Consider the following 10,158-nt stretch of genomic DNA (forward strand, 5'->3'; position numbering starts at 1 on the left):
CCGCTTGCTCGATGTGTGACGCCAGTCACTGCCCTACCCTGGGCCTCAGGCCTCTCATCTGTAAAATGAGTGACTCAGATGAAATGTTTGCTGCTCCATCCTCTGACACCTCCAAAGAGTGTGACTCCTGGCAGGGCGGGGGGCTGCGCCCTTAGCTTGAGGTCTCCGCCCTGCCCAGATCACTGCCGGGACGTGAGGCTCCTGGCACAGAGGCTGCACAGTTAGTTGGATGTGGTGTTGCCCCACTTGAATGGGAGTCGAGATGGTAAATCTATGAGCAGCCTGCAGGAGGGGGAGGCATGCCCGCTGGGCCGACATGGCAGAGCCCGAACGAGGCCCCAGGGGAGCAGGACCCTGGGCAAGGGTCATCTTTCCCTCCGGGTGACGGCTGGTCTCTGGGGGCAGGTGCAGCTGGAGGTTCAGAAGTGGCGGCACTGGCACCTGCGTGAGCTCCCACTGCACCCGGTGGCCCTCAGCTCCTTCAGCAGCGGCACCAAGGCCAGCCCCTCAGAGCAGAGCCGGGGTACCTGCAGGACCAGTGTCATCTGAGGCTGGAGCAGGGCCACCCAGACAGGCCAAGATGGGTCCTGAGGGCCGACTGCTGCCCATCTTCCTGCCAGATGTCGTGTGATCGCTCCTGGGACTATAACACCCCTCGTCCGGGCCTCAGGGTGGGGGCATGGTGGTAATTCCTCAGAACCCAAGGGACCTGGGGCAGGAAAAAGGCCTGGGATTTGGGTCTGTTGAGTTTTCTGGGAAGATTTCAGGGGTCCCAGGAGGGGGCAGGGGAATAAACGGTAACTGGGATGAGACTTGGTATTTGTCAGCCCTGTTGCCCTTGAGCCACCAGGTGAAGGATGCTGTCCCCCACCACTTCCTGGAGGACGGGGCTTCCCTGATCCCCCTGCTCCAGTTTTCAGGGACAAGCTGAGCAGAAATTGAGGTCCTTGGCCCTAGGTGGACCCTCCCCACCCCTCACTGCAACTCACCCACCCAGTAGCTCTTCCCCCGGGGCCTTCTGACAACCAGGTCAAAGGGAGCCCAGGAGAGCCCCAGCCCTTTCAGTCGCCCTAGCATGGGATGAGGCACCTGCTCTTCCTGCTTTCAGCTAAGTTATATGCAGTACAGCAGGAAATGGGGCAGAATCCCATTCGACAGAAGAGAAAATGGTTCACCAAGGTCCTGTGACTTGACCAAGATACTCAGCAGGGCAGTGGCACCTCGGTCCAGGGCTTCTGGTTTCAAATCCCCAGGCTCCAAGGCTGTCTGTCTCCCCTGCTCCTGGGCAAGGGCAGACAGGGCCCTGTCTTCCCACCCCACTGGGGATTTTAAGTCTCACCCTTTACTCTGAATCTCAGTTCCCTCGATTATTAGAACTCCTTCCCTGCCAGCCATGTGAGGGTTAAAGGACTAAATATTTGAACCATTTTACAAAAGGGAGCCTGTGTGCTCAGGAGAGAGCATTCTTTTTTTTTTGCAGTACACGGGCCTCTCACTGTTGTGGCCTCTCCCATCACAGAGCACAGGCTCCAGACGTGCAGGCCCGGCAGCCACGGCTCACATGCCCAGCCGCTCTGCGGCACGTGGGATCCTTCCGGACTAGGACACAAACCCGTGTCCCCTGCATCGGCAGGCATACCCCAACCACTGCGCCACCAGGGAAGTCCAAGGGGAAGAGCATTCTTGACAGAAGCAGAGGTGACCCTCCCCATGGCTAGAGAAGAGGGCACCTTGCTGGTAGGTGGGCCCAGCTCTAGTTCTGGCTTTGGGTGACCCTGGACAAGTGGCCCTGGCCCCCAACTTCTGCATCTCACCCCTGAAGACAAGGTCACCCCGTTTGCATCTTATAGTCTGCTACTGGGGTGAGAAGGCCAGATACCCATTTTCCAGGGCTCTCTCCAGGGACCTTCATGGACTCTGTACATCTTGGAACCAAAATGTTAAAAAAAAAAATCACAGGAGAGGTAGAGGCACCCAGTCCAGCCCAGAAAGAGGACCTGGCAGGGCAGAGACCAAAACCCCATGCAATCAGTGGCAGCCAGAATGAACCAGGAAAGGCCTGAATTCATCAGGTGGGAGAGGGTCACGGGGCTAGTGTTGAATGAAATGGGCTGAGGGCAAAAACCCCACCTACTGGGCAGAAAAGGGACTGGAAAGAGGCCAGTTTGATACACAGAAATGTAAAGTGGCCAGCAAGGGTGGAAAGCTCCACCGGTTCCTGGTCCCCTCCACCTGCAGGCCTCTGCATCCAGGGTGGTTGTTGATCATTACCTGAGGTCGGGCCAGTCCCCAGTACACGCTGGAGTCCGGCACCTCCAGATACGTGCTCTTTGAAGTGTGTTCTAGGATAAAAATGGTACCCTGAGGCTGTCTGGCCCTTACCAAAGATGGATTGCCCACGCTTACCAAGCCAGGCGGGGCCTCCTGGAAGGGCTTCAGGCGGGATTGACAGGAAGAGTCCCGAGGCACAGCCAGCTGCTGGAAGCTGGGGTTATCCAGGGATTACGGGGTCCCCCCGACAAAGGGCAGGGCTCAAATAAAGTCAACGGTTTGAAAAGCTTCTATACCCCAGCAGCCCTGAACGCTGCCTCCCTGACATGACCAAAGCTAAAGCAGGGAATTTGCACAAGGCCCTTTGAGCTGGTGAAGAAAGTCCTAGGCACTGACTGGACACCCTTCACTGACAAATGATTCACTCTTAGCAAGCCCGGAGGCCCCAGGGACCCTGCAGCCCATATCCCTGCAGAGTCAATAAAACAGGTGTGAAATGTACTTGGCTGTGCAGCCAGCCTGAGCACCAGTTACCTGAGCTGCCTCCACATCTATTCGCACCCCAGGAAGGACTCAAGAATAGGTTTTAAAATATGTTTCTTCTTGGGGCTTCCATGGTGGCGCAGTGGTTGAGAGTCCGCCTGCCGATGCAGGGGACACGGGTTTGTGCCCCGGTCCGGGAAGATCCCACATGCCGCAGAGCAGCTGGGCCTGTGAGCCATGGCCGCTGAGCCTGCGCGTCCGGAGTCTGTGCTCCGCAACGGGAAAGGCCACAACAGTGAGAGGCCCGCGTACCCCCGCAACGGGAGAGGCCACAACAGTGAGAGACCCGCGTACCGCAAAAAAAAAAAATATATATATATATGCTTCTTTTTGTAAAATCAACATTCTAATAACGTGGCTAAGCTGGTGCAGCTGGTGGCTCGGAGGTGCCCACCTGGCCTCTGGGCTGCAAAGGCCACTGGCCCGACCACCCCAAGGCCAAGAGGCCGCAGTTCGAATGTCACATGTTGGAGAAGTCCCATCTTGACCACACTTTCCGGTAGAACTCAGTGCCCTCGCAGGGGGGCCTAAAATTTTGCAGGCAGGCCCCAGGGATACGTGACGCTGTCAGTACGGCTGATACTGTTGATGTGGAGGCCGCTGATGGCGTTCAGGAAGATGAGGAAGGAGGACGTGAATTTGCTCCAGAACGTCAGCCTGAGGCCCATGAGTGTGACCTCGTTCCTAAGGAGCGTCAGGAAGCTCAGGAGGCCCCTGAAGGAGAGGATGGACACGAGGAGGAAGAGGGGGGAGCCTACAGCTCACTTGTGCCACGGGTGGGCGTCCTCGGACACCTGGGACACCATGAGGAGCTCCAGGCCAAAGACGGCGACCACCATGGCCAAGGTGGCCACGCTGCGGGCCACAGCCATGCCCGAGGCTAGCCTGGGCATGTGGGCCTGCCTCAGGTCTCGGAGGCAGTGCAGCTCAGCCTGGTTCGAGGTGGTGCAGAAGTGCCACAGCCCGAACAGACGGTCGTCGGCCAGGAGCCAATGGCCATCGCAGATGGAGAGGGAGGTGAGGACCATGGCCAGGGAGGCGCAAAAGATGATGAGGGCCTGGTTGGAGGGTTCAAAGAAGGACCGGCGTGGCCTTCATTGGGCCAGCAGCTTCTGGGTCTGGAAGACAGTGCAGGGCAGCATGAGGGAGGGCCCCCGCCACAGCCCACCAGCCTCCTCAGGGAAGACCCAGAGCACACCTTGTAGCTTCCGACAGCCACAGTTTCTGCTTCGGTCTCCCAGGATGCCCAGGAAGCCCACCTTAGTCACAGCACAGACCCACCTCCTGGTGGGGCGGGGGGGACCCTCCTCCCATCCTACCTGTTCCCCATCCGTCCTCCATTTGAGACCTATAAGCATTGCCTGTGGATCCAGTTATTCATCAGGCAGAGTTCCCTGACCTTTCTTTAATGATCTTTATAATGCGTAAGAAACCCAAATTGTATTGACAGGCAAATCTTGGTCCATTCTGAAGTCAGCAAACCTGTCTGGCTTGGCAGATGTGACCTTGAGCTAGCAGCCAGCCTTGGTTTCTCTGTATGCAAAACAAGAATACTGCACTAGACATTATTAGCACATCAGTGAAGGTTACATAACTCCCTCTTCTGGCCCCTGGTCTTCCCCAGTTTCATTCTGATCTGCACCCAGCTTTTTCCGCACTTTTCTTCAGTGAGCAGTGATGTTTGCACTTTGTCTGGCTCAGACTGTACTCCGCCCAGGACATGGCACCGCTGTCTGTTCTAGAAGCTTCTGGGCGGGGGAGTCCCTGAGGCTCCCCTTCAGCCTATGGTTTCAGCCCCGCAAAAGTACACCCTATCCTCTCTCCTGAAAAGCTGGGCCAAGCGTCCAGTGAGGTGTCCCTTCTCACAGCCCCGGGACACCCCCAAGCCACCGTCCCCAACGCCCAACCTGGAAGCAAAAGGAATGCTTCAAAGGGTAAAACTCCGTAGACGGCCCACAAGCCCTCCCAGGGCATCCTCCCGGCCACCTCGCATGCCTAGGACAAGCCTAGAACTTTCCTCCTCACACCTACTGGTCCCTCCACCTGAAAGGCTCTTCTCCCGGCTGCCCCGCTTTCTCCATTCTTCATGTCTCAGCTGAAACATCACCTCCTGGGAGAGGTCTGTCCTGCCCACTCAACCCACAACGGACCCCTCCGGTCACTCTCCGTCAGGAACCGTTCTGACAAGTTTTCCATTCCTGTCTGATTCATAGTGGGAGGGCAGGACCGTGTCCCCGGCACCCGGTGCTGGGCTCAAGAGCCACGAGGTCGAGTTTGCAGCCGCTGTCACTTCCATCTGAAGCTCCCTTTAAACCATCTCCTGCCCAGTCATAACTTACGCCCTTTACAGTGTGTGTGGAAGCAGGCCAGGTCACGCCCCAGTTTGGGAGGTTAAGCAAAGCACACAGCTCATGCGTGACGGTCACTGCTGGGAAGTAAACCGAAAGGGGACTCGGGGGGTGAGCCCTATGGCACGTGCAAGTGGAGGCTTCCAGAGGTGGTCTGGGCCACCCCTCTCGGTGAGGGGCAGAAAGCAGAGCCATGCTCCCGGGAGGCCCCGGGATCCTTATGGATCTGGCTTGCTTTCAGCACTTCTGCCTAGTTAGGGTCCTGTCTCACTCTTAAACCTGAGTCTGCTGGAGTAGGGTGCTCCATGGTGGTGGGGGTTGGGGCGGGGTAGGTAAAAAGGGAAACTGTCACACACTGGTCAGGGGACCAGCCCAAGAGCATTCACCAAGATCACAGTAAAGCCTGGCACAGCTGCCCGACAACTGTATCATGTGTAGTGGGGGGGACGCACGCAGCCGTTAAGTACCCACTGGGGCCTTCGTGGGAGGGGCTCAGTAAGTGGTGAGAAGGGCTGGAAAGGCCAGAGGGACGCCCAAGGTCTCGGGACCCGACTCAGACCAGAGGCAAAGGCAGTCGGGGGCGCTGTAAAGAACACTCAGGCGGGGAGTCTGGGCTCTGGTTCTCAAACCGCATCCCCTTGTCTCCTTGAGGCCTCCAGGTGCTAAAGCAGGGGGCAGGGGGTCAGCTCCAGGCCCCTCACTTCAACCACAACAGGTCCCTCTTACCTGCTGGAGCCACTGGGAATCTAAGAATCTGTACTGGATTTCATTAGGAAAGAACGTCTCTACTAAGAAACAAACCAAGGGAACTTTGAAACCTCTGTGACTACAAACCATAAAGGTGTTTGTCTTTGCGAGGTTTCTTAACCTCCTTGCCCCTTATTTTCTCATCTGCTGTTCTGTAGTTACATTTTGTAGCAGGAGTTAGTGATCCCTGCAGGAAAGAGGAGCCATGGAGGCACCCGGAGATTATAACTCCCTACAGGTTGATAAGTTTGTAGGATGGCAAAACCCCAGACGCAGGCAACAAGTCACAAGAACGCAGCACCCAGAGGCCTTTTGACCTCAGACATCACGCTGTCTGGAGAAAAAGCACATGCCATCCTACCCTCAGCCCCACCTGTCGTGCACACAGAGTGAACTTTAATCTCCAGGCCCTCAGACATCCCACTGGGATCCGGAAAAGACAGCTGACATCAGGTCATTTTCCCCCTCCCACCGCAAAGGAGAGCATCATTCAAACTCTGACACCAGTAAAACTCCCAAGGATTCAGTGAGATCATGTATATAAAGGTGCCCAGTACAGAAGCACTTCCTGATTAATATTAGTAACAGTAATAAGGTAACTCGGGAGTCCTCCTTCCTCACCACTGCCCCACACGCTGGCTGCCAGCACCTCTGTGAACTTCCAGTGATCCAGGGCCTGAAATCCTCTCCCGGAGGGCAGCTGGGCAGCAGCGTGGTCAGCGGAAGGTCCGTGGACCAGAGGGTATGAGGGCAGTCTAGCCCTGCCCCTGACCCACCAGCCTCTAGCTCTGTGACCTTGGGCAAATCACTTAAATCTCTTAGGGCCTGGACCATCTCCACTGAAAAAAAAAAGAAAACTGGAAGCATTTCCCTTTTTCATCCAGAGCCCCGAATGATCAGTAGTGACCTGTAGAACAGTGTCACTTGGCACTCCTGGGCCACTGAGGCCAATGCCCAGGTCTTGTCTTCCTCTGGAACCCAGGACCTCATCTGATCCCGTCAACCCCTAAGTAGTGGACACTTTGGGCTGCTCACTACTTTTCTCCACATCAAGCCCCCGCCCCGCGCCCCTGCGCTTCCCCCCACGCCCCCCCTTCCCAGTGCCCACTCAGCCCAGGCCCAGGTCAGACCCTCCCCCTCTTCAGCTGGAAATCTCTGCAGCCTCCTGAAGAGTAAGCCCGCTCCGCCTCCGTGACCTCAGGGCACCGGGAGCCAGCCCGCTTGCCTTTTAACTCTTTGGCCTCAGGCGAGCTATTTACCCCCTGAAGATAACAGTACCTTCCTCCTGGCCCCCCGGGGGGAGCTGAAATGAGACCTAAGCACCCCAACCGCTTAGAACAGTCCCAGGCAGGCGGTTAAGTGTTCCTAAGCATCAGCCCCGCCCCCTTCTTTCACTAAAAGGTCAAGTCTGTTTACCTGGCTGCTCTCCTGCCCTCCCCACCCCCGTTAATCCTGCCACAGTCTCTTCACCTCTTAATCTAGCACTCGCTTCCCCAGACCGCTCCTAAATCCCGGTGTGCCCGTCTCTCCCCCGCAGGGCCGTCGGCTCCCGAAGGCGGGACCGCACCCGCTCCCACCCTCCTCACTGCCGGTCCCGGAGGCGGCTCGGCCGGGACCCCAGATTATGCCCAGAACGAGAGGAACTCGCTGCATCCGGCCCTAGGGTTGCGGTGTCCAGGCCACAAGGGGCGTGGGGCGCGGCCTGTGGGTGGAGTTTCTCCTGTTCGGGCCCAGAAGTCTGGTTCGACTCGATTCTGTCGCTGAACCGGCCGCCACGGGCGGCTTACTGCACCTGAGCCTCGGTCACCGCATCTACAAAGTGGGCACAGCGGGATCAGCCCCGGAGTCTGCGCTGCGGGACGCCGAGCACTTGCAGGCAGAGGCTGCGGGCTGCCCTCACCGTCCCGACCGTCCAGTCGGGAGGTAAGGAGGCGGGACGCGTCCGCTAGGGAAGCTCGGCGCAGGGCAGCGGAGAGCCGTACGCCCGGGGGGTGGGAGTGCGGATGGACCCCTCGCATCATTCTAAGGAGAAACCCCATCTCTGCGAGGCGGGCCCCTACCCCTCTCTACAGCCTGTCCTGAGGTTGCCGCGTGCCCCAGCGAGTCCACCCCCTTGCCCGCCCCCCAAAATCAGTTTTGGGAGGGGAGTTGGTCTTGCTGCCCCCGCCCAGGAAAGTTCTGGCTTCTCCAGAGATTCTTCCTCGTGTGACAAGGCGAGGCTCATTTACGAATGGATTCCGTCCTTCCTCCGCTCCAGACGCGCCCCCTTTTAACAGGAGGGACCCCTCTGGTGCACCTAACGGATGGTCGCTGCGCACCCCAAAGAGAAGCAGAACACTCCACCCCAGCCGTTTGGGAGCCTCGGTGCCTACGGGACCTCGAGGAGACCGCGCCCTGGGTGGCTTCCCCCCTCGGATCCCGCGCCCTCGGCGGCTTCCCCCCTCGGACCCCGGCCGGGCCCCTCCACACCCCCCGCACCGGGCTCTCGCCCACCTGCACGCCGAGGGCTGTTATCCCGTGCCGGGGCTCGGCCGCGCGATCCCGCCTGGTTCTCTTGGGGCTCCCGAGCGCCGCTCTGCCGGGGCCGCGGCTCCCGACTCCGGACCTCTTCCCGGGGGCGGGGCGGGCCGGAGGGAGGGGCGGGCGGAACTGCTGCCCCCGGGCGGCTGCTGGGGCCGGGCCGGGCCGGGCCGGGCCGCTCCCGCCCGCCCGCCGCGGCTTGGTTTGCGCTGAGTCAGCGGGGCCGCCGGAGGAGCCCCCGGGCGGGGGCGGGGGCCAGGACCCGGCCCGAAGGGGAGGCTCGGGCCCTGGGGGAGGGCTGACCCGGCCGACTTGCAGGCCTGGAGCCGCTCCCCAGTCTCAGGGCACGGCTGTGCCCGCGGCGTCGATTCCTCGAGTGCTCGGGGCCCAGGAGCCGGGTCCGCCCCGGCGGGTCCGCCCGTGCGTCCTGGGGAGGCGGCGGCGTGCAGACGGCAGGCGCGCGCCCGGGCTCTGCAGCTCCACCACCGTGGGCCGTTGTGATCCTGGGCTCTTGTTTCCGTCCTTGAGCCACGGGCGATGCCCGTGAAAGGTCGGGGTCTTGCGAGGCTTCAGTAAGTGTGAATGGAGTGGACTCCCCGGGGCCGTCTTTCCTGCGTCCCTTTTCTCTCCCCCAAAGGGGGGCGTACAGCCCTGCTCGCCTGCTCGCCTGCTCGCCTCCGCCAGGACCATCCAGAAGGCGAATAGGACAAGACAAAAGTCATTGTTCTTCCTGGACTTTTGATGGGGCTTCAGTTCTCAAGGGGGCAGCGCACAACGTCCCCACCCCAAGAAGGGTAAATTCCAGCTGAGACCCTCCCAGCCCTTCTCAGCTGTTGATAAACAGGGAGGGGGGTGCCGCTTAAGGTGAAGCAGGGTCTCCTTTCTCCGTCTCGAAGAAGGGTGAGGGAAGTTACTTGGCCCATTCAGGCAGGCATCTCCCTGGTGACGTTGCCCGGGGACTTTCTCAGCTGGCAACTAACGCTCCCGCCCTCCCCCACAAGCCCCATCCCGGGCATCTCCCTGTCAGAGGTTCATCTGATTCTGTCGCTGCCACAGAAACCGCGTCAGGTACTTTAACCTAGTGCCTGCCTTGCTCCGTGTGTGGTCAGGCCTGTTTGGGGGTCTGCTGCCTGTTATGCTTTCGTGGTAAGAATAGAAAGTCTTGAGTCGGTGGAATTTAGAACGACATGTCAGCAAGATGCTGGAGAAGGAGAAATGACTTAGGAATGATAATGAGGAAGTGATGGTCCGCTTCCAATTATTTTATGAGCGTAAGAAAGTCGGGGGACTTCCCCTGGCGGTCCAGTGGTTAAGACTCCGCACTTGCACTGCAGGCGGCGCGGTTAGGGTTCACCTGGGCCGGCCCTTCATTTGCACTATTTGCTCTCCTAGGTTCCTCCGTGGTGGCAGAGCTGAGCAGAGCGGGTGTGGCAGAGTGAGAGACAGACCCTCCACTCAGCAGGACTGTCGTGAGGGGCAGGGGCTTCCCAGTGCCGGGGGCGGGGGGGGGGGGAATGACAGGGTGGGACCGTCAGGGGCTAAGAGCAGGAACAGCCTGGGGGTGAGTAGTGGGACAGCGCAGAACCCACCCTCTTGCTTGACTGTCTCTGCCGTTTCTCCTCCACCTGTCCTGCTTCTAGGCCTGGCCAGCGCTGGGGAAAGAGGAATTGCGTAAAGAAAGGGAGGACGTGGCCCCCACTCACCCCTCCGACCACTCCTGTCTGATGAG

The 10,158-nt window shown here is 59.3% G+C and overlaps 1 pseudogene; it reads right to left on the reverse strand.

Annotated features, from left to right (window-relative positions):
• Positions 1-3,341: 3,341 nt before the first annotated feature.
• Positions 3,342-9,841, reverse strand: LOC103088868 (voltage-dependent calcium channel gamma-like subunit; annotated as a pseudogene).
• Between the last annotated feature and the right edge of the window lie 317 nt (positions 9,842-10,158).

The sequence above is a fragment of the Lipotes vexillifer genome, unplaced genomic scaffold (assembly GCF_000442215.2).
Source record: "Lipotes vexillifer unplaced genomic scaffold, Lipotes_vexillifer_v1.1 scaffold1672, whole genome shotgun sequence".
Classification (NCBI taxonomy): domain Eukaryota; kingdom Metazoa; phylum Chordata; class Mammalia; order Artiodactyla; family Lipotidae; genus Lipotes; species Lipotes vexillifer.